General features: G+C 43.8%; 1 pseudogene; it reads left to right on the top strand.

The window, feature by feature from the left end:
* Positions 1–6,941: 6,941 nt before the first annotated feature.
* On the top strand, positions 6,942–11,230 carry LOC109780223 (probable RNA-dependent RNA polymerase 2; annotated as a pseudogene).
* The last annotated feature ends 15,463 nt before the right edge of the window (positions 11,231–26,693 follow it).

Raw genomic sequence — 26,693 nt, 5'->3', positions numbered from 1 at the left:
CCACTTGCCACATCATGGTAAATTTGCATACTGAACACCAAACATGCAATTTCATAGCCTACACGATCAACATCGCTGCTATGCATTCTTGCTTTTGCTAATTTTGAATGTAGTATACTCATGATAAAAGCACGAATTGATTATTCACATAAACTACACCTCCCTCCACAAATTACACACTCTAGAGTGCAAACATATGAATTCACGACCATTATCTGAGACAGAGAAATAGGAAAGAGGTGCATAAACAACATGAAATAGGGAGTAAGTTAATTTTGTAAAAAGAGCAACTACCTAATTTTTTTCTGAATATCTTGCCTGGCCCTGATGGAAGGAGGGCTCCTATCATGGTAATCAGTAACACACATAATTAAGAGGGAGAGCAGTCAGTGTGAAGATATTATTTTTTAGTCACGGAAAGATATACTACCTGAGCCTGGAGATATGGGTGAGGCAGTACACATGGAAAAGAAGAACACTTAGTTAAGACGAGTATGTGCAGTGTATACTTACGCATAAAGATCGATACTACCCTGTCCGATGTCAAAATGGAGAGTGGTATGCCATTGTCGTTGATCTTCTCTGCATCGATGCCATGACGATGCCTACATACATCTGGTGTCAAACAATTATTTCTTTCATCTGAGCATAAAAAATAAAAAATGCAACCAGAACCTTGATCTAATCAAATAACCTACAACTACAAGTTAAAGTACCTTGCTATTCTAGTAAAAAAACCTCATCTAATAAAAATAATCTCCTTCCTACAGATAGTAGATATGAACCATAGAACCTAGGCACCAATGAACTATTCATAGGAACACAACAACCTAAAAATGCTCACGATTTAACACTACAACTAAGCTAGTATGATTAAGAGATGAATCTGTGCGCCGAGAAACTGATGCGAACCCCAAAGCACCAACGCGCAGCAACAACAGCACCTCTGGAATGGAGGCTCCTCATGTTCCTAGCAATATCACCTGAAATAAATGTAAGCTCACGATTTAATAAGTCACAATCAATACATGAGAAGCAGTTTATAAGTTAAATAATGCAATAAAAGGACATTAAACAAAGAAACAGATAAAAAATATCACCTGCAATGTGAATGTAGACCAAAAGGAGAACCGGCCAATCTTCTTCCAACAACTGGAACATCCTAGCAATCCAACGGTCAAGAGCAGCAACAAAGGGCAACCAGCAACGACAAAACTAACGAATAACTACCAGCCCTAACCACATCCTACACAGCACAAAGAACTAAACCTAGATGAGCAAAAGGACAATAAGTCTAGACAAGGCCAAAACAATAACACGTGACCTAGATCAGGGTAGAACATCACAAATCTAGTAGAAACAGAAGAGTGACCAAAGAATCAAGAACCTCGCCCATGGTGCGACAACGGCACGAAACAATGTGATTTGGTGGCGGATTGCAAGATGGGATGAGGCCTCTGGCCGTTTCACAACCTCTTCGGGGTCAAGCAGGAGGGCTCGACGGCCGGAGGCACTCCCTCAACGTGGTCAAGCAAGAGGCTCCGATGGTCGATGGCTGGCGGTGAATCGGCCTCCTCACCCGTTTCTAGGGTTAGGGAGGGGAAGAACAGGAAGGGAATAGGACGGGCAGCGATGGTGGCATAGAGGAGCTCGGTGGCGAAGGGCTTGGTCATTCGGGCAAAGGAGAAAGCGGGGGCGTGGGAGCAGCCCCACCATGTGCAGTGTGCCGGCAACCCGCACTCTGCCGAGCGTGGAGGAGGTGGGGATCAAGACCAAGGCGAGCTCGCACAAATAGGTGGCACAGGGGGAGGCGGCCGGAGTTGGCCATGATCTGAGGAGAGAATCAGCGGCTCGAGGGGACGGGAAAGATGGATGGCGGCGACAACGTCGTAGAGGAAGGGCCAGGGTTAGGGGAGTGGAGAGTGGGGAGTGGAGGGGAAGCGTGAGGAGAGGAGTGGAGGACGACGCAACTGCGGCCGTCTCATTGATTGGGAAGGTACCAACGAATTGGAAAAGGCCACGTGGCGTCAGCCCACATGAAATCCGCAAATACCTTCGGCGGGCAGCCAAATTTACAGGCGGGGCCACGACCCCCGCGCCCATAAGAACCAGCGTCGGTCGCACCCCCCGCAGTCAGTGACAGTAACGGCCCGCCTACCGCGCGACCCACCAGTCAGGGAGACCAATATCCCAAAGTAAGAAATGAGCAGCATTATTCATTGATTGTCACATCACTCTCGATCAAACGGCCAGGATCATTTCATCAAGAAATCGAACGGCTGAAAGTACTTTGAACACGCAATTAGACGGTCCAGAGAGCAAAGTGCCCTAAGAAGGCCTCATTTCTTGTGTGGTTCTAACAATGGGATTCCTATTAGCAACCACCAACAGCACGGCGGCTCTTGGGTAACAATGTAGCCAAGCGTGAGTCCATCTTTCAATGGTTTCCATTTATCTTTCTTTTCCCTTTTTTCAACATATACATATTTTTCATGAACATTGTACATTTTTCGTATATATTAGAATTTTTTTATACATGTTTAACATTTTTAATACATGATTAACATTCCTTCAAATATATGTTTTAATGTCTACTTTATTCATATTGTACATTTTTGTATAGATCTAAACCTTTTCTTGTATACATTTAAAATTTTGAAATACATGATTATTTTTTAGATACTTGTTTAGACCATTTTTTGATACACGTTGAAACATTTTTTTTATGATACAAATCATTATTTTTGAACTATTAGAACATTTTACACATTGGCTAAATATTTTCTTAAATAACAGACATTTTATTTGAAACGGTCATTTTTTAAAATTCTATCACATTTTAAAGAAATGTCATGTACACTTTTTTAAAATGCGTCCAATATACATATTTTTTTGAATGGTAAAAACATTTTTTTAAAAGTTGAGCGAACATTTTGTTACACTGCATTGAAATGTGCCATTAACACTTCTTATTAACTAATTGTATTTGTTTTCAAAATATAAAAAAAACTTGTGTGATGTCAGAATGACGAGATCACATGGCTACTGTGCCGGACCCAGTACTTGCTTCCTGCAGGCGATAGACGGCACGCCCCTGCCACTCGGGCGCAGACTTCTCAAAATATGAACTGTTTTTTCATAATATATGTATCTGTATCTGTTTTCAAAATATAAACAAAAAGAAAAAAAAAACATGCTCATGTATTCAGCACACACACCCCTGCGCGAGCAACTGCGCCTAAATGTTCAGAAGTAGGGATGAGGCACTTTGTAATTTAAGTACAGTACAATACAGAGTTGGTCACATCTCCAGGAACGGAGCAAAGGTATATATTCTAATCTGGAGATAATAACCAAAAAATGATGCCAGTTATTAATACACTAATTAGTTGAACTTTCATTGCCAATGAAAAAAGAAAAATGATCATGTACAGCCCCAAGTTTTAAGTGGAGAATGATGGCAGCAAGAGAAGCGCAAATGTGGTGAATGAAAAGTGCATGGCCATTGAGAGCTTTACTCAGCTTCTCACAGTTCCTTAGCAATGGCGCCAGCATTGTTGGCACCCGCCTCCACACGGCCATGGTGTAAGTCTGTAATATCCCACCCTCCGCCGTCACTAGGGAGCTTCTAGCCTTCAATTCCACCGTTGCCGCTGCTGGCAAAGCGTACGCCTGCGAGGTCGGCGCGGCCCAACGCGGCTAGCTAAGTCGAGGCAATGGTGCCGTTCAGTTCGATTCCAATGCCACTGCAACCCTCGCTGCCGAACTCGCATACCCCGTTTCCTTGGCTCCCTCCTCTCCGTCTCCCCTGCCCCGGAGAACCGTCTTCCCCGCGCCCGACGTATCTCACTGTGCAGCCAATGCACACCTCCTTGTAGGCAACTGCGACGCTGAGCGCAAATTCGAGGTGGCTAATTCTTGTGACAACGTCCGCGTAGAGATCATCCCGTGGAAGCGGCTCATAGAACTGTACCTGAATCATGATTCCCGGAGGTACAAGCTTGAGGTCTTCTTTGAGGACAACATGAGCTGCTACAAGTGCAGTTTGATAGGGCCAGCGGAGTCTTGCTGCAGGTGAGTTGCTCACCCTGTTGCTCTGGTACTTCTATTTTCCCCTTTTTTACATAATATTAGTCAGACGTTGCGGTTACATTGCGAGTTCGAAAGCCCCAAATGTTAGATGCATTTACATGTCACATATGAGATTCATGAAAGTGAAGTGAGGCAGACAATAGGTCTGATATGCATTGTGTGCATACCTTGATTTAAGTCGGTGGTATGGTTCACTACTGGACTTCGTGAAATGTGAATAGAGTGGTAACTGAATTTACATTTGTTTGTTCTCAAAACTTTAGTAAAAGTAGATTATCTTTTGTTATGGTATATTGAGAGCCTAAACACATAAAGCTTGTTTCACTAAGTGCTATCTTAACTATCCTAAAGGTAGCTTGTTTTTAGACATAATTAGATTCAGTTAACGGGTTTTCAGAATCTTGACTCATATGAATAAGACTCTTGCGTTTGTTAACAATAGTTTACGACATTATGTCGTGTTGGGTTAATGGATTGGATGTGCCTTCTTTTTCTTTCCAAATGCATGTGCTGGACAATTTTTTGGGGCAGGGGCATTTAGTGCAAAAATAGATGTTGTGCGCCAATGCTAGGAGTTTGTTAACTATTTATATATCGGCAAATGTTACAGCAAGATGTTATATGGATCTAGTGGTATCCAGTATCAAATGTGGGAACATCTTGGTTGAACTTTGAAACAGGAAGCTCTAGACGTACTTCCTCCCTCAATACTTGCGTGATCAGGAAACTGTTGGTCCACGTTGTTTACCTTTGTTAGGAGAATTGACGGAATTGGCCATATCGTTAATGGAATATGTTGGCCCACGTTGGTTCCCCTTGTTGACTGCCCGAGTGGCTGCTCAGTGCGTTTTGAAGTTATTTTTCGTCTCAATTCTCTTGTTCACATGGGGAAGATAGTTACCAAACATGTTAATGCTGATCTGTTTAAAGCTCTTGAATAAATACCAGTTCATATTTAAAAGAGGATTTCCAAGAAAATGAGCAAGTTAGAGCTTACATGCTATGGACCTTTGCACTTCATCCAGCAGGAGGCTCATAGCAGGAAAATGAGTCACAATACAGGAGAGTGAAGCTGGGATGAAAGTATAAAATGAACTTCTCCAATCCCAATAATTCTCCTCTCCAAAATCCATCATCATGGAAGCCTAGCACCTCTTGTCGTGGTGATTCTTCCACGTTTCCATCCTCTATAAAACTCCATGATAGTTCGATTTGTGTGTTTTACACACAAGCGAGTCGAAGAGAATTGTCAGGGGAGGAATGGAGGGGGATAGAAATCTTATGATCAATACTCATTGCACTATCTGCAAAATTACTACCAGTTCAGTCAGACGTTGCAAAATTACTATGGTGCAGAAGCCGCGAGCCCCGACGGCTGTCATGCCACCGCTGGCCTAGCCGCAGCGCGCATCACCACATGTCGCACAACTGGTCGCACCCCGCACATGGCCAGAGAAGTGGAGGTGACTCGGGTCGCCGTGTGGTTGCCCCCTTGTATTACATCTTAGGGTGGCACCTATGGTGCCCATATCCGACAGTAAAACCTTGTCGCACTAGGGTCAGATCAGGAGACTCACTTTGCCTCCCTCGCAAACCCTAGTGCCGTGCCTCATCTACTGTCGGGGGCTTCATAAAGGTTAGATCTCTGGAGGAGAAGAGGTGGAGAGCGTGCAGTATGAGAATAGAGGAAAGGACTATATTTTCGGCAAGAATTTCCATTCAAAGGGTGAGAATCATGGTGTCCCTTTGAGGAGGAAGATGGACTCCCCTACCGATGTTAGCAACTGTTGGCCTCTGCAACTGTGGAGAGCAAATAGTGATGATGGCATACCTTGCCCACCAAAGGAAATGGGGGCTGTGGTGGTTCTGTCTTGGATCTCAAATGCATGTTTTCGGAGAAAATGCATAAGAGAGGGCTGACAAAGTTGTGAGTGAAATATTTGCAAAAGCAACATTTAGAAGAAGTGATGAGTGCCCTTGCTTTGATCATTCGGGCAGGGAAAGAACCGACATAAAGATAGTATGGAAGGCTGCAAATAGGAAAGACTCAAGTGATAACTACCTATATTGTACAGTCGCAACTTGTGTCCAAGATGATGACCTAATTCACTTTCAGATGCATTGGGCTAGGCAATCGCGTCGTCGAGCGCAAATTTGAGGCGGCTAATCTTGGGATAGCATTCGCGTAGAAGTCATCCCAAGGAAGCGGCGCATAGACCTGTACCTGAATCATGATTCCTAGAGGTACAAGCTTGACGAGTTCCTTGAAGACATCCGGAACTGCTACAAGTGCAACTTTGTTGGGCCTAGCGGCATCTTGTTGTAGGTGAGCAGCTCACCATGTTGGTCTGATACTTCCATTTCTTTCCTTTTAACATAATATTAGGTAGATGTTACGATCACATGGCGAGGTAGAAAACCCCAAATGTTAGATGCATTTACATCTCACATATGAGATTCATGCAAGTGAGGTGAGGCAGATGAAAAGTTTGATATGCATTGTGTGCATACCTTGGTATAACTCGGTGGTATGATTCGCTATTGTATTCGTGAAATGTGAGAGGAGTGGTAACTGAATTTGCATTTTTTTGCTCTCAAACTTTAGTAAAACTAGAGTATTTTTTGTTATGGCTTTCTACCTCGCCATGTGATCGTAAGTGGCCTAAACACATAAAGCTTGTTTCACTAAGTGCTATCCTAACTATACAAATGTTCGCTTGCTTTTACATAATTTGATTTAGTTAATGGCTTTTCAGAATCTTGACTCATACAAATAAGACTCTTGCTTTTGTTAACAACAGTTTACTAAATTATATCATGTTGCGTTAATGGATTGGATGTGCCTTCTTTTTCTTTCCAATGCATGTGTTGGACAAATTTTTGGGGCAGGGGCATCTATTTGAAAAATAGATGATGTGCACCAGTGCTAGCAGTTTGTTAACTATCTATATATGAGCAAATGTCACAGCAAGATGTTATATGGATCTAGTGGTATGCAGTATGTGAAACGTGGGAACATCTTGCTTGAACTTTGAAACATGAAGCTCTAGATGTACTTCCTTCCTTAATAATACTTGCGTGAGCTAAAACTTGGGCAAATTCCCAAGTTAGGGAACTAGAGTGGTTTGGTTTGCAATTATGCACTAGAGCCCATAAAGTAAGATGGATAGCTATGCTATTTTTCTTTACACTCCGATACATATCTCAGTTGATGGTTTCTAATTAGAGTGATACGGATTGGAAGCTTATCTGATGAATACACAGCACCGATACTTTTCTAAATTACTGATTGTAATGCTTCTTAGACTATTATTGGTTAGGCGCCTCTTATAATTCAATCTATACAATCTATAATTTTGAAGATGGTAAAAACATATATCATCTTGAGTTATGTCAATTTAATATTTGTTTTAGCTCATGTATGCACCAGGAATATGCAATACAATTTCTGGGCCTGCAGTTTATTCAAGGTTCTCAAATGACTGCTTTCACATGCACGGAGGATGTAAAGTTTACCTGGGTCAGAGCACTAGATTTTACACCTAACCACTCTTTCATAAAGTGTTCAACTCTCACCCTCATACTTGATGAAGGTGCACCCGTGTCACTTATTGTCAACAATGTACCTTTGTCAGGAGAATTGAGGGAATTTGCCATATCATTAATGGAATCTATTGGCCCATCGTTGGTTCCCCTTGTTGACTGCCGAGTGGCTGTGCAGTGCCTTTTCAATTTATTTTTTGTCTCAACTCTCTTGTTCCATGGGGAAGATAGTCGCCAAACATGTTAATGCTGATATGTTTAAAGCTCTTGCAGAAATACCACTTCATATTTCAAGGAGGAGTTTCGAGAAAATGAGCAAGTTAGAGTTTACATGCTATGAACCTTTGCATTTCATCCAGTAGGAGGCTCATAGCAGGAAAAGGAGCACAATACCAGAGAGTCGGGCTGTGATCAAAGATTAAATGAACTTCTCCAATCCGGATAATTTCCCTCTCCCAAATACACAATCATGCAAGTGCACCGCCTCTTGTCGTGGTGATTCTTCCACGTTTTCTTCCTCTATAAAACTACATGATAGATAGATTTGTGTGTTTTACACAAGCGGGTCGAGGAGAGATCAAGTGGAAGTCACACAAATTGTCAGGGGAGGAATGGAGGGGGATAGCAATATTGTGATCAATACTTATTGCACTATCTACAAAGTTACTACCAGTTCAATCAGATGTTGCAAAATTACTATCGTGCAGACACCTCGCGCATCGCCACACGAGCCCCGACGACTGTCATGCTACCGCTGGCCTCGGCGCAGCGCGCAGCGTCACATGTCGCACAACTGCTCGCATCACACGCATGGCCACAAAAGTGGAGGTGACTCATGTCGCCATGCGGTTGCCCCATCTTTTACCTCTTGGGCTGGCACCTCATGTGCCCATATCCGACAGGAAAACCTTGTCGCACTTCGGTCAGATCACGAGACGCACTTTGCCTCCCTTGCAAGCCCTAGAGCCATGCCTCATCTATTCCCGGGAGCTTCATAAAGATTAGATCCCCGGAGGAGAAGAGGTGGAGAGCATGCAGTATTAGAATAGAGGAAAGGACTATATTTTCGGCAAGAATTTTCATTCAAAGGGTGAGAATCATAGTGTCCCTTTGAGGAGGAAGATGGACTCCCCTAGTGATGTTAGCAAACCTTGCCCTCTGCAACTATGGAGAGAAAATAGTGATGATGGCATACCTTGCCCACCAAACGAAATGAAGGGTCGTGGTGGTTCTATCTTGGATCTCAAATGCATGTTTTTGGAGAAAATGCATAAGAGAGGGCTGACACAGTTGTGAGGAGTGAAATATTTGCAAAAGCAACATTTAGTAGAAGTGATCAGTGCCCTTGCTTTGATCATTTGGTCAGGGTAAGAACTAACGTAAAGACGGTATGGAAGGCTGCAAATAGGAATGACTTAAGTGATAACTACCTACATTGTCAAGTCACCACTTGTCCCCATGATGATAACCTAATTCACTTTCAGATTCATTGGGCTAGGCAACCGCGTCGCCGAGCGCAAATTTGAGGCGACTAATTCTTGGGATAGCTTCCGCGTAAAAGTTATCCCAGGGAAGCGGCACATAGACCTGTACCTGAATCATGATTCCCAGAGGTCCAAGCTTGAGGTGTTCTTTAAGCACATCCGGAACTGCTAAAAGTGCGACTTTGTTTTGCCTAGCGGCATGTTGCTGCAGGTGAGCTGCTCACCCGTGTTGCCCTAATACTTCCATTTCTTTTCTTTTTACATAATATTAGTCAGAAGTTACGATCACATGGCGAGGTAGAAAGCCCCAAATGTTAGATGCATTACATCTCACACATGAGAATCATGCAAGTGAGGTGAGGCGGATAAAAAGTTTGATGTGCATTGTGTGCAAAGCTTGGTATAACTTGGTGGCATGGTTCACTACTGTATTCGTGAAATGTGAGTAGAGTGGTAACTGAATTTGCATTTGTTCTCAAACTTTAGTAAAACTAGAGTATCTTTTGTTATGGTATATTTAGAGCCTAAACAGATTTGTCACTTATTGTCAACAGCTTACCTTTGTCACGAGACTTGGGGGAATTGGTCGTATCATTAATGGAAGCTGTTGTCCCATCGTTGGTTCCCCTTGTTGACTGCCCGTGTGGCTGCTCATTCCCTTTTGAAGTTATTTTCATCTCAATTCTCTTGTTCACATGGGGAAGATAGTTGCCAAACATGTCAATGCTGATATATTTAAAGCTCTATAAGAAATGTCCGTTCATATTTCAAGGAGGATTTTTGAGAAAATGAGCAAGTTAGAGTTGACATGCTATGAATCTTTGCACTTCATCCAGCATGAGGCTCATACTAGGAAAATGAGCTGCAGTACTTTGATGTCTAGTAGGACTAAACTTGAAGGAAAATTAATGATGTGTTACAGAATTCACATTACTCCATAATATATACTGCTTGGGACCCGAGGAAGAAGTTCCAAATTATGTGGTTAACCCTGATAGAAAGTATGCTTCTGACTTTGCTAGAGTTACTTTTGTTGAGGAAGACTGCAGTAAGCTTTTTCCATATGTTATCTCTGCTAGAACTCGATGAGGATTCTTTTCTCGACCCTTGAAAACTGGCTGTATTATCGCATTTTATCTATCCTGAAAGAAGGACTTTCCATTGGTCCAAAGAAGTATGATTTCCTGGCGTTCTCGGCAGGTCAACTTTGTGGAAGTCCTGTTTGGATGTTTGCTTCTAATGATTCCCTTAAGGCCGAGGAAATAAGAATGTGGATGTGCCACTTCGAAGAAATTCGCTAGAATGGGCCAGCTATTCATCTCCTCCAGTCAAACAGTTGAAATCCTGCCATGGGATGAGGAAGAGATTCCAGATATTGAAGTCACAATTGATGGCACTAAATACATATTTTCTGATGGTATTGGGAAGATACCGAGAGATTTTCCAAAGAAATTGATCACCGAATTGGATTATACCATAGTAACCCTCCTTCAGCTTTTCAAATAAGGTATGGTAGTGGTAGCTACAAAGGAGTTGTTGTTGTCGACCATGATTCCTTTCGTAATATTTCTCGGTTGCCTAACATGAAGAAATCTGAATCTAAGAGCACAATGTTTAACATTACAAGTTGGAGCAAAGCCCAGCCATGCTATATGAATCGTGAAATTTTGTCATGTTGGGTTAATGGATTGGATGTGTCTTCTTTTTCTTTCCAATGCATGTGCTGGTCAAATTTTTGGGGCCGGGGCATCTATTGCAAAAATAGATGATGTGGACCAGTGCTAGCAGTTTGTTAACTATTTATATATGGGAAAATGTTATAGCAAGATGTTATATGGATCTAGTGGTATCCAGTATGTCAAATGAGGGAACAACTTGCTTGAACTTTGAAACATGATGCTCTATATGTATGTCCTCCCTTAATACTTGTGTGGGCTAATTTTTTTTACAAATTCCCAAGTCAGGAAACTAGAGTGAACTATCACAGTGGTCTGGTTTGCAATTATGCACTAGAGCCCATAAAGTAAGATGGATAGCTTAGATATTTTCTTTACACTCCTATACGTATCTCAGTTGGTCGTTTCTAATTAGAGTGATACAGATTTGAAGCTCATCCGATGAATACACATCACCGATACTTTTCTAAATGACTAAATGTAATGGTTCCTAGACTATTAGCTGGTCAGGCGCCTCTTACAATTCATTCTACAATTCTGAAGCTGGTTAAAATATATATCATCTTGAGTAATGTCAATTTGATGTTTGTTTCAGCTCATGTATGCACCAAGAATATGCACTACAATTTCTGGGTCTGCAGTTTATTCAAGGTTCTCAGATGACCGCTTTCATGCATGCATGGAGGATGCGAAGTTTACCTGGGTGAGGGCACTAGATTTTACACCTGGCCACTCTTTTAGTAAGTGTTCAACTCTCACCCTCATACTGGATGAACGTGCACCGTGTCACTTATTGTCAACAACATACCTTTGTTAGGAGAATTTAGGGAATTGGCCTTATCATTAATGGAATTTGTTGGCCCGTCGTTGGTTCCCCTTGTTGACTGCCGAGTGGCTACTCAGTGCCTTTTGAAGTTATTTTTCGTCTCAACTCTCTTGTTCTGCAAGGAAGATAGCAGCCAAACATGTTATTGATCATATGCTCAAAGCTGTTGAAGAAATACCACTTCATATTTGAAGGAGGATTTCCGAGAAAATGAGCAAGTTAGAGTTTACATGCTATGAACCTTTGCATTTCATCCAGTAGGAGGCTCATAGCAGGAAAAGGAGCCACAATACCAGAGTGGGGCTAGGATCAAAGTATTAAATGAACTTCCCCAATGCCAGTAATTCTCCTCTCCCACATCCACCATCATGCAAGCCAAGCGCCTCTTGTCGACTTGTCGTGGTGATTCTTCTATGCTTCCATCCTCTATAAAACTACATGATAGACGGATTTGTGTGTTTTACACACAAGCGGGTCAAGGAGAGATCAAGTGGAAGTCACACAAATTGTCAGGGGAGGAATGGTCGGGGATAGTGAACGAAATATGCCCTAGAGGCAATAATAAAGTTATTATTTATTTCCTTATATCATGATAAATGTTTATTATTCATGCTAGAATTGTATTAACCGGAAACATAATACTTGTGTGAATACATAGACAAACAGAGTGTCACTAGTATGCCTCTACTAGCCTAGCTCGTTGATCAAAGATGGTTATGTTTCCTAGCCATAGACATGAGTTGTCATTTGATTAACGGGATCACATCATTAGAGAATGATGTGATGGACAAGACACATCCGTTAGCTTAGCATAAATGATCGTTTAGTTTTATTGCTATTGCTTTCATCATGACTTATACATGTTCCTCTGACTATGAGATTATGTAACTCCTGAATACCGGAGGAACACCTTGTGTGATATCAAATGTCACAACGTAACTGGGTGATTATAAAGATGTGATTGACTTGACCCATTCTGTTAGCTTAGCACTTGATCGTATAGTATTCTGCTATTGCTTTCTTCATGACTTATACATGTTCCTATGACTATGAGATTACGCAACTCCCGTTTACCGGAGGAACACTTTGTGTGCTACCAAACGTCACAACGTAACTGGGTGATTATAAAGGTGCTCTACAGGTGTCTCCGAAGGTACTTGTTGGGTTGGCGTATTTCAAGATTAGGATTTGTCACTCCGATTGCCGGAGAGGTATCTCTGGGCCCACTCAGTAATGCACATCACTATAAGCCTTGTAAGCACTGTAACTAATGAGTTAGTTGCGGGATGATGTATTACGGAACGAGTAAAGAGACTTGCCGGTAACGAGACTGAACTAGGTATTGAGATACCGGCGATCGAATCTCGGGCAAGTAACATACCGATGACAAAGGGAACAACGTATGTTGTTATGCGGTTTGACCGATAAAGATCTTCGTAGAATATATGTGGGAGCCAATATGAGCATCCAGGTTCCGCTATTGGTTGTTGACCGGAGATGTGTCTCGGTCATGTCTACATAGTTCTTGAACCCGTAGGGTCCGCACGCTTAAAGTTCGATGACGATTGTATTATGAGTTTTTGTGTTTTGATGTAACGAAGGTAGTTCGGACCCCCGGATGTGATCACGGACATAACGAGGAGTCTCGAAATGGTCGAGACGTAAAGATCGATATATTGGATGACTATGTTCGGACACCGGAATGGTTTCGGGGAGTTTCGGACATATACCGGAGTACCGGGGGGTTACCGGAACCCCCCGGGGAGTTTAATGGGACAAGATGGGCCTTAGTGGAGAAGAGGAGGGGCGGCTAGGGCTGGCCGCGCGCCCCCTCCCCCTCTAGTCCGAATTGGACAAGGAAGGGGGGGGGGACGGCGCCCCCTTTCCTTCCCCCTCTCTCCTTTCCTTCCTTTCCCCCTCCTACTCCAACTAGGAAAAGAGGGAGTCCTACTCCCGGTGGGAGTAGGACTCCTCCCTGGCACGCCCTCCTCCTGGCCGCCGGCCTCCTCCCCCTGATCCTTTATATATGGGGGCAGGGGGCACCTCTAGACACACAAGTTGATCTATTGATCTATTCCAGCCGTGTGCGGTGCCCCCTCCACCATATTCCACCATGGTCATATCGTAGCGGTGCTTAGGCGAAGCCCCGCGTCGGTGGCAACATCATCACCGTCACCACGCCGTCGTGCTGACGGAACTCTCCCGCTCTACTGGATCGGAGTTCGCGGGACGTCATCGAGCTGAACGTGTGCTGAACTCGGAGGTGCCGTACGTTCGGTAATTGGATCGGTCAGATCATGAAGACGTACGACTACATCAACCGCGTTGTGCTAACGCTTCCGCTTTCGGTCTACGAGGGTACGTGGACAACACTCTCCCCTCTCGTTGCTATGCATCACCATGATCTTGCGTGTAGGATTTTTTTTGAAATTACTACGTTCCCCAACAGTGGCATCCGAGCCAGGTTTTATGCGTAGATGTTATATGCACGAGTAGAACACAAGTGAGTTGTGGGCGATACAAGTCATACTGCTTACCAACATGTCATACTTTGGTTCGGCGGTATTGTTGGATGAAGCGGCCCGGACCGACATTACGCGTACGCTTACGTGAGACTGGTTCTACCGACGTGCTTTGCACACAGGTGGCTGGCGGGTGTCGGTTTCTCCAACTTTAGTTGAACTAAGTGTGGCTACGCCCGGTCCTTGTGAAGGTTAAAACAACACTAACTTGACGAAATATCGTTGTGGTTTTGATGCGTAGGTAAGAACGGTTCTTGCTCAGCCCGTAGCAGCCACGTAAAACTTGCAACAACAAAGTATAGGACATCTAACTTGTTTTTGCAGGGCATGTTGTGATGTGATATGGTCAAGGCATGATGCTATATTTTATTGTATGAGATGATCATGTTTTGTAACCGAGTTATCGGCAACTGGCAGGAGCCATATGGTTGTCGCTTTATTGTATGCAATGCAATCGCCCTGTAATTGCTTTACTTTATCACTAAGCGGTAGCGATAGTCGTAGAAGCAATAGTTGGCGAGACGACAACGATGCTACGATGGAGATCAAGGTGTCGCACCGGTGACGATGGTGATCATGACGGTGCTTCGGAGATGGATATCACAAGCACAAGATGATGATGGCCATATCATATCACTTATATTGATTGCATGTGATGTTTATCTTTTATGCATCTCATTTTTCTTAGATCGACGATTTTATAAGATGATCTCTCACTAAATTTCAAGGTATAAGTGTTCTCCCTGAGTATGCACCGTTGCGAAATTTCTTCGTGCTGAGACACCACGTGATGATCGGGTGTGATAGGCTCTACGTTCAAATACAACGGGTGCAAAACAGTTGCACACGCAGAATACTCAGGTTAAACTTGACGAGCCTAGCATATGTAGATATGGCGTCGGAACACTGAGACCGAAAGGTCGAACGTGAATCATATAGTAGATATGATCAACATAGTGATGTTCACCATTGAAAAATACTCCATCTCACGTGATGATCGGACATGGTTTAGTTGATTTGGATCACGTGATCACTTAGATGATTATAGGGATGTCTATCTAAGTGGGAGTTCTTAAGTAATATGATTAAATTGAACTTAAATTTATCATGAACTTAGTACCTGATAGTATCTTGCTTGTCTATGCTGTTGTAGATAGATGGCCCGTGCTGTTGTTCCGTTGAATTTTAATGTGTTCCTTGAGAAAGCAAAGTTGAAAGATGATGGTTGAAATTACACGGACTCGGTCCGTAACTTGAGGATTATCCTCATTGCTGCACAGAAGAATTACGTTCTGGAAGCACTGCTAGGTGCCACACCTGCTGCAGGAGTAACACTAGATGTTATGAACGTCTGGCAGAGCAAAGCTGATGACTACTCGATAGTTCAGTGTGCCATGCTTTACGGCTTAGAACCGGGACTTCAACGACGTTTTGAACGTCATGGAGCATATGAGATGTTCCAGGAGTTGAAGTTAATATTTCAAGCAAATGCCCGGATTGAGAGATATGAAGTCTCCAATAAGTTCTACAGCTGGAAGATGGAGGAGAATAGTTCTGTCAGTGAGCATATAATCAGAATGTCTGGGTATAACAATCACTTGATTCAACTAGGAGTTAATCTTCCGGATGATAGTGTTATTGACAGAATTCTTCAGTCACTGCCACCAAGCTACAAGAGCTTCGTGATGAACTATAACATGCAAGGGATGAATAAGACAATTCCCGAGCTCTTCGCAATGCTAAAGGCTGCGGAGGTAGAAATCAAGAAAGAGCATCAAGTGTTGATGGTCAACAAGACCACCAATTTCAAGAAAAAGGGCAAAGGGAAGAAGAAGGGGAACTTCAAGAAGAACAACAAACAAGTTGTTGCTCAAGAGAAGAAACCCAAGTCTGGACCTAGCCTGAGACTGAGTGCTTCTACTGCAAGCAGACTGGTCACTGGAAGCGGAACTGCCCCAAGTATTTGCCGGATAAGAAGGATGGCAAGGTGAACAAAGGTATATGTGATATACATGTTATTGATGTGTACCTTACTAATGCTCGCAGTAGCACCTGGGTATTTGAGACTAGTTCTGTTGCTAATATTTGCAACTCGAAACAGGGACTATGGATTAAGCGAAGATTGGCTAAGGACGAGGTGACGATGCGCGTGGGAAATGGTTCCAAGTCGATGTGATCGCGGTCGGCACGCGACCTCTACATCTACCTTCGGGATTAGTTTTAGACCTGAATAATTGTTATTTGGTGCCAGCGTTGAGCATGAACATTATTTCTGGATCTTGTTTGATGCAAGACGGTTATTCATTTAAATCAGAGAATAATGGTTGTTCTATTTATATGAGTAATATATTTTATGGTCATGCACCCTTGAGGAGTGGTCTATTTATATTAAATCTCAATAGTAGTGATACACATATTCATAATATTGAGGCCAAAAGATGCAGAGTTGATAATGATAGTGCAACTTATTTGTGGCACTGCCGTTTAGGTCATATTGGTGTAAAGCGCATGAAGAAACTCCATTCCGATGTACTTTTGGAATCACTTGGTACTTGCGAACGATGCCTCATGGGCAAGATGACTAAAACGCCGTTCTCCGGAACTATGGAGCGAGCAACAGATTTGTTGGAAATCATACATACAGATGTATGTGGTCCGATGAATGTTGAGACTCGCGGCGGGTATCGTTATTTTCTCACCTTCACAGATGATTTAAGCAGATATGGGTATATCTACTTAATGAAACATAAGTCTGAAACATTTGAAAAGTTCAAAGAATTTCAGAGTGAAGTTGAAAATCATCGTAACAAGAAAATAAAGTTTCTACGATCTGATCATGGAGGAGAATATTTGAGTTACAAGTTTGGTGTTCATTTGAATCAATGCGGAATAGTTTCGCAACTCACGCCACCCGGAACACCACAGTGTAATGGTGTGTCCGAACGTTGTAATCATACTTTACTAGATATGGTGCGATCTATGATGTCTCTTACTGATTTACCGCTATCATTTTGGGGTTATGCTCTAGAGACAGCTGCATTCACGTTAAATAGGGCACAATCTAAATCTGTTGAGACGACGCCTTATGAACTATGGTTTGGCAAGAAACCAAAGTTGTCGTTTCTTAAAGTTTGGGGCTGCGATGCTTATGTGAAAAAGCTTCAACCTGATAAGCTCGAACCCAAATCGGAGAAATGTGTCTTTATAGGACACCCAAAAGAGACTGTTGGGTACACCTTCTATCACAGATCCGAAGGTAAGACTTTTGTTGCTAAATTTCGATCCTTTCTAGAGAAGGAGTTTCTCTCGAAAGAAGTGAGTGGGAGGAAAGTAGAACTTGATGAGGTAACTGTACCTGCTCCCTTATTGGAAAGTAGTTCATCACAGAAACCGGTTCCTGTGATGTCTATACCAATTAGTGAGGAAGTTAATGATGATGATCATGAAACTTCAGATCAAGTTGCTACTGAACCTCGTAGATCAACTAGAGTAAGATCCGCACCAGAGTGGTACGGTAATCCTGTTCTGGAGGTTATGTTACTAGACCATGACGAACCTACGAACTATGAAGAAGCGATGGTGAGCCCAGATTCCGCGAAATGGCTTGAGGCCATGAAATCTGAGATGGGATCCATGTATGAGAACAAAGTGTGGACTTTGGTTGACTTGCCCAATGATCAGCAAGCCATTGAGAATAAATGGATCTTCAAGAAGAAGACTGACGCTGACGGTAATGTTACTGTCTATAAAGCTCGACTTGTTGCAAAAGGTTTTCGACTAGTTCAAGGGATTGTCTATGATGAGACCTTCTCACCCATAGCGATGCTTAAGTCTGTCCGAATCATGTTAGCAATTGCCGCATTTTATGATTATGAAATTTGGCAAATGGATGTCAAAACTGCATTCCTGAATTGATTTCTGGAAGAAGAGTTGTATATGATGCAACCGGAAGGTTTTGTCGATCCAAAGGGAGCTAACAAAGTGTGCAAGCTCCAGCGATCCATTTATGGACTGGTGCAAGCCTCTCGGAGTTGGAATAAACGTTTTGATAGTGTGATCAAAGCATATGGATTTATACAGACTTTTGGAGAAGCCTGTATTTCCAAGAAAGTGAGTGGGAGCTCTGTAGCATTTCTGATATTATATGTGGATGACATATTATTGATTGGAAATGATATAGAATTTCTGGATAGCATAAAGGGATATTTTAATAAGAGTTTTTCAATGAAAGACCTTGGTGAAGCTGCTTATATATTGGGCATCAAGATCTATAGAGATAGATCAAGACGCTTAATTGGACTTTCACAAAGCACATACCTTGACAAAGCTTTGAAGAAGTTCAAAATGGATCAAGCAAAGAAAGGGTTCTTGCCTGTGTTACAAGGTGTGAAGTTGAGTAAGACTCAATGCCCGACCACTGCAGAAGATAGAGAGAAAATGAAAGATGTTCCCTATGCTTCAGCCATAGGCTCTATCATGTATGCAATGCTGTGTACCAGACCTGATGTGTGCCTTGCTATTAGTTTAGCATGGAGGTACCAAAGTAATCCAGGAGTGGATCACTGGACAGCGGTCAAGAACATCCTGAAATACCTGAAAAGGACTAAGGATATGTTTCTCGTTTATGGAGGTGACAAAGAGCTCATCATAAATGATTACGTTGATGCAAGCTTTGACACTGATCCGGACGATTCTAAATCGCAAACCGGATACGTGTTTATATTGGACGGTGGAGCTGTCAGTTGGTGCAGTTCTAAAGAAAGCGTTGTGGCGGGATCGACATGTGAAGCGGAGTACATAGCTGCTTCGGAATCAGCAAATGAAGGAGTCTGGATGAAGGAGTTCATATCCGATCTAGGTGTCATACCTAGTGCATCGGGTCCAATGAAAATCTTTTGTGACAATACTGGTGCAATTGATTTGGCAAAGGAATCCAGATTTCACAAGAGAACCAAGCACATCAAGAGACGCTTCAACTCCATCCGGGATCAAGTCCAGGTGGGAGACATAGAGATTTGCAAGATACATATGGATCTGAATGTTGCAGACCCGTTGACTAAGCCTCTTCCATGAGCAAAACATGATCAACACCAAGGCTCCATGGGTGTTAGAATCATTACTGTGTAATCTAGAATATTGACTCTTGTGCAAGTTGGAGACTGAAGGAAATATTCCCTAGAGGCAATAATAAAGTTATTATTTATTTCCTTATATCATTATAAATGTTTATTATTCATGCTAGAATTGTATTAACTGGAAACATAATACTTGTGTGAATACATAGACAAACAGAGTGTCACTAGTATGCCTCTACTAGACTAGCTCGTTGATCAAAGATGGTTATGTTTCCTAGCCATAGACATGAGTTGTCATTTGATTAACGGGATCACATCATTAGTAGAATGATGTGATTGACTTGACCCATTCCGTTAGGTTAGCACTTGATCGTTTAGTATTCTGCTATTGCTTTCTTCATGACTTATACATGTTCATATGACTATGAGATTATGCAACTCCCGTTTACCAGAGGAACACTTTGTGTGCTACCAAACATCACAACATAACTGGGTGATTATAAAGGTGCTCTACAGGTGTCTCCGAAGGTACTTGTTGGGTTGGCGTATTTCGAGAATAGGATTTGTCACTCCGATTGTCGGAGAGGTATCTCTGGGCCCACTCAGTAATGCACATCACTATAAGCCTTGCAAGCATTGTAACTAATGAGTTAGTTGCAGGTGATGTATTACGGAACGAGTAAAGAGACTTACGGAACGAGTAAAGAGACTTTCCGGTAACGATATTGAACTAGGTATTGAGATACCGACGATCGAATCTCGGGCAAGTAACATACCGATGACAAAGGGAACAACGTATGTTGTTATGCGGTTTGACCGATAAAGATCTTCGTAGAATATATGTGGGAGCCAATATGAGCATCCAGGTTCCGCTATTGGTTGTTGACCGGAGATGTGTCTCGGTCATGTCTACATAGTTCTTGAACCCGTAGGGTCCGCACGCTTAAAGTTCGATGACGATTGTATTATGAGTTTTTGTGTTTTGATGTAACGAAGGTAGTTTGGACCCCCGGATGTGATCACGGACATAACGAGGAGTCTCGAAATGGTCGAGACGTAAAGATCGATATATTGGATGACTATGTTCGGACACCGGAATGGTTTCGGGGAGTTTCGGACATATACCGGAGTACCGGGGGGTTACCGGAACCCCCCGGGGAGTTTAATGGGACAAGATGGGCCCTAGTGGAGAAGAGGAGGGGCGGCTAGGGCTGGCCGCGCCCCCCTCCCCCTCTAGTCCGAATTGGACAAGGAAGGGGGGGCGGCGCCCCCTTTCCTTCCCCCTCTCTCCTTCCCTTCCTTTCCCCCTCCTACTCCAACTAGGAAAAGAGGGAGTCCTACTCCCGGTGGGAGTAGGACTCCTCCCTGGTGCGCCCTCCTCCTGGCCGCCGGCCTCCTCCCCCTGATCCTTTATATACGGGGGCAGGGGGGCACCTCTAGACACACAAGTTGATCTGTTGATCTATTCCAGCCGTGTGCGGTGCCCCCCTCCACCATATTCCACCTCGGTCATATTGTAGCGGTGCTTAGGCGAAGCCCTGCGTCGGTAGCAACATCATCACCGTCACCATGCCGTCGTGCTGACGGAACTCTCCCGTGAAGCTCTGCTGGATCGGAGTTCGCGGGACGTCAACGAGTTGAACGTGTGCTGAACTCGGAGGTGCCGTACGTTCGGTACTTGGATCGGTTGGATCGTGAAGACGTACGACTACATCAACCGCTTTGTGCTAACGCTTTCGCTTTCGGTCTACGAGGGTACATGGACAACACTCTCCCCTCTCGTTGCTATGCATCACCATGATCTTGCGTGTGCGTAAGAATTTTTTTGAAATTACTACGTTCCCCAACAGATAGCAATATTGTGATCAATACTCATTGCATTGTCTGCATAGTTACTACCAGTTCAGTCGGATGTTGCAAATTACTATCGTGCAGACGCCTCGAGCATCGCCACGCGAGCCCCGGCGGCTGTCATGCTACCGCTGGCCTCGGTGCAGCGCACAGCACCACATGTCGCACAACTGCTCGTACCCCGCGCATGGACACAAAAGTGGAGGTGACTTGCGTCGCCATGCGGTTGCCCCCTTGTATTACCTCTTGGGGCGGCACCTCATATGCCCATATCCGACAGGAAAACCTTGTCGTACTAGGGTCAGATCACGAGACAAACTTTGCCACTCTTGCAAGCCCTAGGGTCGTGCCTCATCTATTGCTGGGAGCTTCATAAAGATTAGATCCCTGGAGGAGAAGAGTTGGAGAGCGTGTAGTGTGAGAATAGAGAAAAAGGACTATATTTTTGGCAAGAATTTTCATTCAAAGGGTGAGAATCATAGTGTCCCTTTGAGGAGGAAGATGGACTCCCCTAGTGATGTTAGTAAACCTTGCCCTCTGCAACTATGGAGAGAAAATAGTGATGATGGCATACCTTGCCCACCAAAGGAAATGAGGGGTCGTGGTGGTTCTGTCTTGGATCTCAAATGCATGTTTTCGGAGCAAATGCACAAGAGAGGGATGACAAAGTTGTGAGGAGTGAAATATTTGCCAAAGCAACATTTAGTAGTAGTGATCAGTGCCCTTGCTTTGATCATTCGGGCAGGGTAAGAACTGACGTAAAGAAAGTATTGAAGGCTGCAAATAGGAGTGACTTAAGTGATAACTGCCTATATTGTCTAGTCGCCACTTGTCTCCTTGATGATGACCTAATTCACTTTCAGATGCATTGGGCTAGGCAACGGCGTCGCTGAGCGCAAAATAGAGGCGACTAATTCTTGGGATAGCATCCGCGTAAAAGTCATCCTAGTGAAGCGGCACACATACCTGTACCTGAATCATGATTCCCAGAGGTGTAAGCTTGAGGTGTTGTTTGAGCACATTCGGAACTCCTACAAGTGCGGTTTTGTTGGGCCTAGTGGCATCTTGTTGCAGATTAGCTGCTCACCCATGTTGCTCTAATACTTCCATTACCTTCCTTTTTACATAATATTAGTTAGACGTCACGATCACATGGCGAGGTAGAAAGCCCCAAATGTTAGAAGCATTTACATCTCACACCTGAGATTCATGCAAGTGAGGTGAGGCGGATATAAAGATTGATATGCATTGTGTGCGTACCTTGGTACAACTTGGTGGCATGGTTCACTACTGTACTCGTGAAATGTGAGTAGAGTGGTAACTGAATTTGTATTTGTTTCAAACTTTAGTAAAACTCACTTGTCATGCAAGCCTAGCGCCTCTTGTCGACTTCTCGTCGTGATTCTTCTATGTTTCCATCCTCTATAAAACTACATGATAGACGGATTTGTGTGTTTTACACACAAGTGGGTCAAGGAGGGATCAAGTGGAAGTCACATCAATTGTCAGGGGAGGAACGGTGGGGATAGAAATATTGTGATCAATACTCATTACACTATCTACAAAGTTACTACCAGTTCAGTCGGAGGTTGCAAATTACTATCGTGCAGATGCCTCGAGCATCGCCACGCGAGCTATGATGGTTCTCATGCTACCGCTGGCCTCGCCACGGCGTGCAGCGCCACATGTCGCACAACTGCTCGCACCCAGCGCATGGCCACAAAAGTGGAGGTGCTCGCGTCGCCATGCGGTTGCCCCGTTGTATTACCTCTTGGGGTGGCACCTCATGTGCCCATATCCGACAGGAAAACCGCGTCGCTGAGCGCAAATTTGAGGCAACTAATTCTTGGGATAGCATCCGCGTAAAAGTCATCCCAGCGAAGCGGCACATAGACTTGTACTTGAATCATGATTCCCAGAGGTGCAAGCTTGAGGTGTTCTTTGAGCACATCCGGAACTACTACAAATGCGGTTTTATTGGGCCTACCGGCATCTTGCTGCAAGTGAACTGCTCACCCGTGTTGCTCAAATACTTCCATTTCTTCCCTTTTTACATAATATTAGTTAGATGTTACGATCACATGGCGAGGTAGAAAGCCCCAAATGTTAGATGCATTTACATCTCACACATGAGATTCATGCAAGTGAGGTGAGGCGGATAAAAAGTTTGATATGCATTCTGTGCATACCTTGGTACAACTTGGTGGCATGGTTCACTACTATATTCATCAAATGTGAGTAGAGTGGTAACTAAATTTGCATTTGTTCTCAAACTTTAGTAAAACTCACTTGTCATGCAAGCCTAGCACCTCTTGTCGACTTGTCGTGGTGATTCTTCTATGTTTCCATCATCTATAAAACTACATAATAGACGGATTTGTGTGTTTTACACACAAGCGGGTCAAGGAGAGATCAAGTGGAAGTCACACAAATTGTCAGGGGAGGAATGGGGGGATAGCAATATTGTGATCAATACTCATTGCACTATCTTCAAAGTTACTACCAGTTTCGTCGGAGGTTGCAAATTACTATCGTGCAGACGCCTCGAGCATCGCCACGCGAGCTGCGATGGCTGTCATGCTACCCCTGGCCTCGGCGTAGTGCGCAGCCCCACATGTCGCACAACTGCTCGCACCCCGCGCATGGCCACAAAAGTGGAGGTGACTCGCGTCGCCCGGCGGTTGCCCCATTGTATTACCTCTTGGGGTGGCACCTCATGTGCCCATATCCGACAGGAAAACCTTGTCGCACTAGGGTCAGATCACGAGACACACTTTGCATCCCTTGCAAGGCCCAGAGTCGTGCCGCATCTACTGCCGGGAGCTTCATAAAGATTAGATCCCCGGAGGAGAAGAGGTGGAGAGCATGTAGTATGAGAATAGAGGAAAGGACTATATTTTCGGCAAGAATTTTCATTCAAAGGGTGAGAATCATAGTGTCCCTTTGAGGAGGAAGATGGACTCCCCTAGTGATTTTAGCAAACCTTGCCCTCTGCAACTATGGAGAGAAAATAGTGATGATGGCATACCTTGCCCTCCAAAGGAAATGGGGGGTCGTGGTGGTTCTGTCTTGGATCTCAAATGCATGTTTTTGGAGAAAATACATAAGAGAGGGCTGACAAAGTTGTGAGGAGTGCAATATTTGCAAAAGCAACATTTAGTAGAAGTGATCAGTGCCCATGCTTTGATCATTCGGGCAGGGTAAGAACTGACATAAAGACAGTATGGAAGGCTGCAAATAGGAATGACTTAAGTGATAACTACATATATTGTCCAGTCGCCACTTGTCTCCATGATGATGACCTAATTCACTTTCAGATGCATTGGGCTAGGCAACCGCGTCGCTGAGGGCAAATTTGAGGCGACTAATTATTGGGATGGCATCCGCGTAAAAGTCATCCCAAGGAAGCGGCACATAGACTTGTACCTGAATCATGATTCCCAGAGGTGCAAGCTTGAGGTGTTCTTTGAGCACATCCGGAACTGCTACAAGTGTGGTTTTGTTGGGCCTACAGACATCTTGCTGCAGGTGAGCTGCTCACCCGTGTTGCTCTAATACTTCCATTTCTTTCCTTTTTACATAATATTAGTTAGACGTTACGATCACATGGCGAGGTAGAAAGGCCCAAATGTTAGATGCATTTACATATCACACATGAGATTCATGCAAGTGAGGTGAGAAGGATAAAAAGTTTGATATGCATTGTGTGCATACCATGGTACAACTTTGTGACATGGTTCACTACTGTATTAATGAAATATGAGTAGAGTGGTAATTGAATTTGCATTTGTTCTCAAACTTTAGTAAAACTCACTTGTCATGCAAGCCTAGCACCTCTTGTCGACTTGTCATGGTGACTCTTCTATGTTTCCATCCTCTATAAAACTACATAATAGACGGATTTGTGTGTTTTACACACATGCAGGTCAAGGAGAGACCAAATGGAAGTCACACAAATTGTCAGGGGTGGAATGGTGGGGGATAGCAATATTGCGATCAACACTCATTGCACTATCTACAAAGTTACTACGAGTTTCGTCGGAGGTTGCAAATTACTATCGTGCAGACGCCTCGAGCATCGCCACGCAAGCTGCGACGGCTGTCATGCTACCGCTGGCCTTGGCATAGCGCGCAGCCCCACATGTCGCACAACTGCTCGCACCCCGCACATGGCCACAAAAGTGGAGGTGACTCGCGTCACCATGCGGTTGCCCCGTTGTATTACCTCTTGGGATGGCACCTCATGTGCCCATATCCGACAGGAAAACCATGTCGCCCTAGGGTCGGATCACGGGACACACTTTGCATCCCTTGCAAGGCCCAGAGTCGTGCCGCATCTACTTCCGGGAGCTTCATAAAGATTAGATCCCCGGAGGAGAAGAGGTGGAGAGCATGCAGTATGAGAATAGAGGAAATGACTATATTTTCAGCAAGAATTTTCATTCAAAGGGTGAGAATCATAGTGTCCCTTTGAGGACGAAGATGGACTCCCCTAGTGATGTTAGCAAACCTTTCCCTCTGCAACCATGGAGAGAGAATAGTGATGATGGCAAACCTTGCCCTCCAAAGGAAATGGGGGGGTCGTGGTGGTTCTGTCTTGGATCTCAAATGCTTGTTCTCGGAGAAAATACATAAGAGAGGGCTGACAAAGTTGTGAGGAGTGAAATATTTGCAAAAGCAACATTTAGTAGAAGTGATCAGTGCCCATGCTTTGATCATTCGGGAAGGGTAGGAACTGACGTAAAGACAATATGGAAGGCTACAAATAGGAATGACTTAAGTAATAACTACATATATTGTCCAGTCACCACTCGTCTCCATGATGATGACCTATTTCACTTTCAGATGCATTGGGCTAGGCAACCGCGTCGCTGAGCGCAAATTTGAGGCGACTAATTCTTGGGATAGCATCCGCGTAAAAGTCATCCCAGGGAAGCGGCACATAGACTTGTCCCTGAATCATGATTCCCAGAGGTGCAAGCTTGAGGTGTTCTTTGAGCACATCTGGAACTACTACAAGTGCGGTTTTGTTGGGCCTACCGGCATCTTGCTGTAGGTGAGCTGCTCACCCATGTTGCTCTAATACTTCCATTTCTTTCCTTTTTACATAATATTAGTTAGACATTACGATCACATGGCGAGGTAGAAAGCCCCAAATGTTAGATGCATTTACATCTCACACATGAGATTCATGCAAGTGAGGTGAGGCGGATAAAAAGTTTGATATGCATTGTGTGCATACCTTGGTACAACTTGGTGGCATGGTTCACTACTGTATTCATGAAATGTGAGTAGAGTGGTAACTGAATTTACATTGGTTCTCAAACTTTAGTAAAACTCACTTGTCATGCAAGCCTAGCACCTCTTGTCGGCTTGTCGTGGTGATTCTTCTATGTTTCCATCATCTATAAAACTACATAATAGACAGATTTGTGTGTTTTACACACAAGCGGGTCAAGGAGAGATCAAGTGGAAGTCACACAAATTGTCAGGGGTGGAATGGTGGGGGATAGCAATATTGTGATCAATACTCATTGCACTATCTGCAAAGTTGCTACCAGTTTCGTCGGAGGTTGCAAATTACTATCGTGCAGACGCCTCGAGCATCGCCACGCGAGCTGCGA

Source organism: Aegilops tauschii, chromosome 1, assembly GCF_002575655.3.
Source record: "Aegilops tauschii subsp. strangulata cultivar AL8/78 chromosome 1, Aet v6.0, whole genome shotgun sequence".
NCBI classification, from domain to species: domain Eukaryota; kingdom Viridiplantae; phylum Streptophyta; class Magnoliopsida; order Poales; family Poaceae; genus Aegilops; species Aegilops tauschii.
The sequence above is the reverse complement of the archived record's forward strand: the minus strand, read 5'-3'. Positions and strand labels throughout refer to the sequence as shown.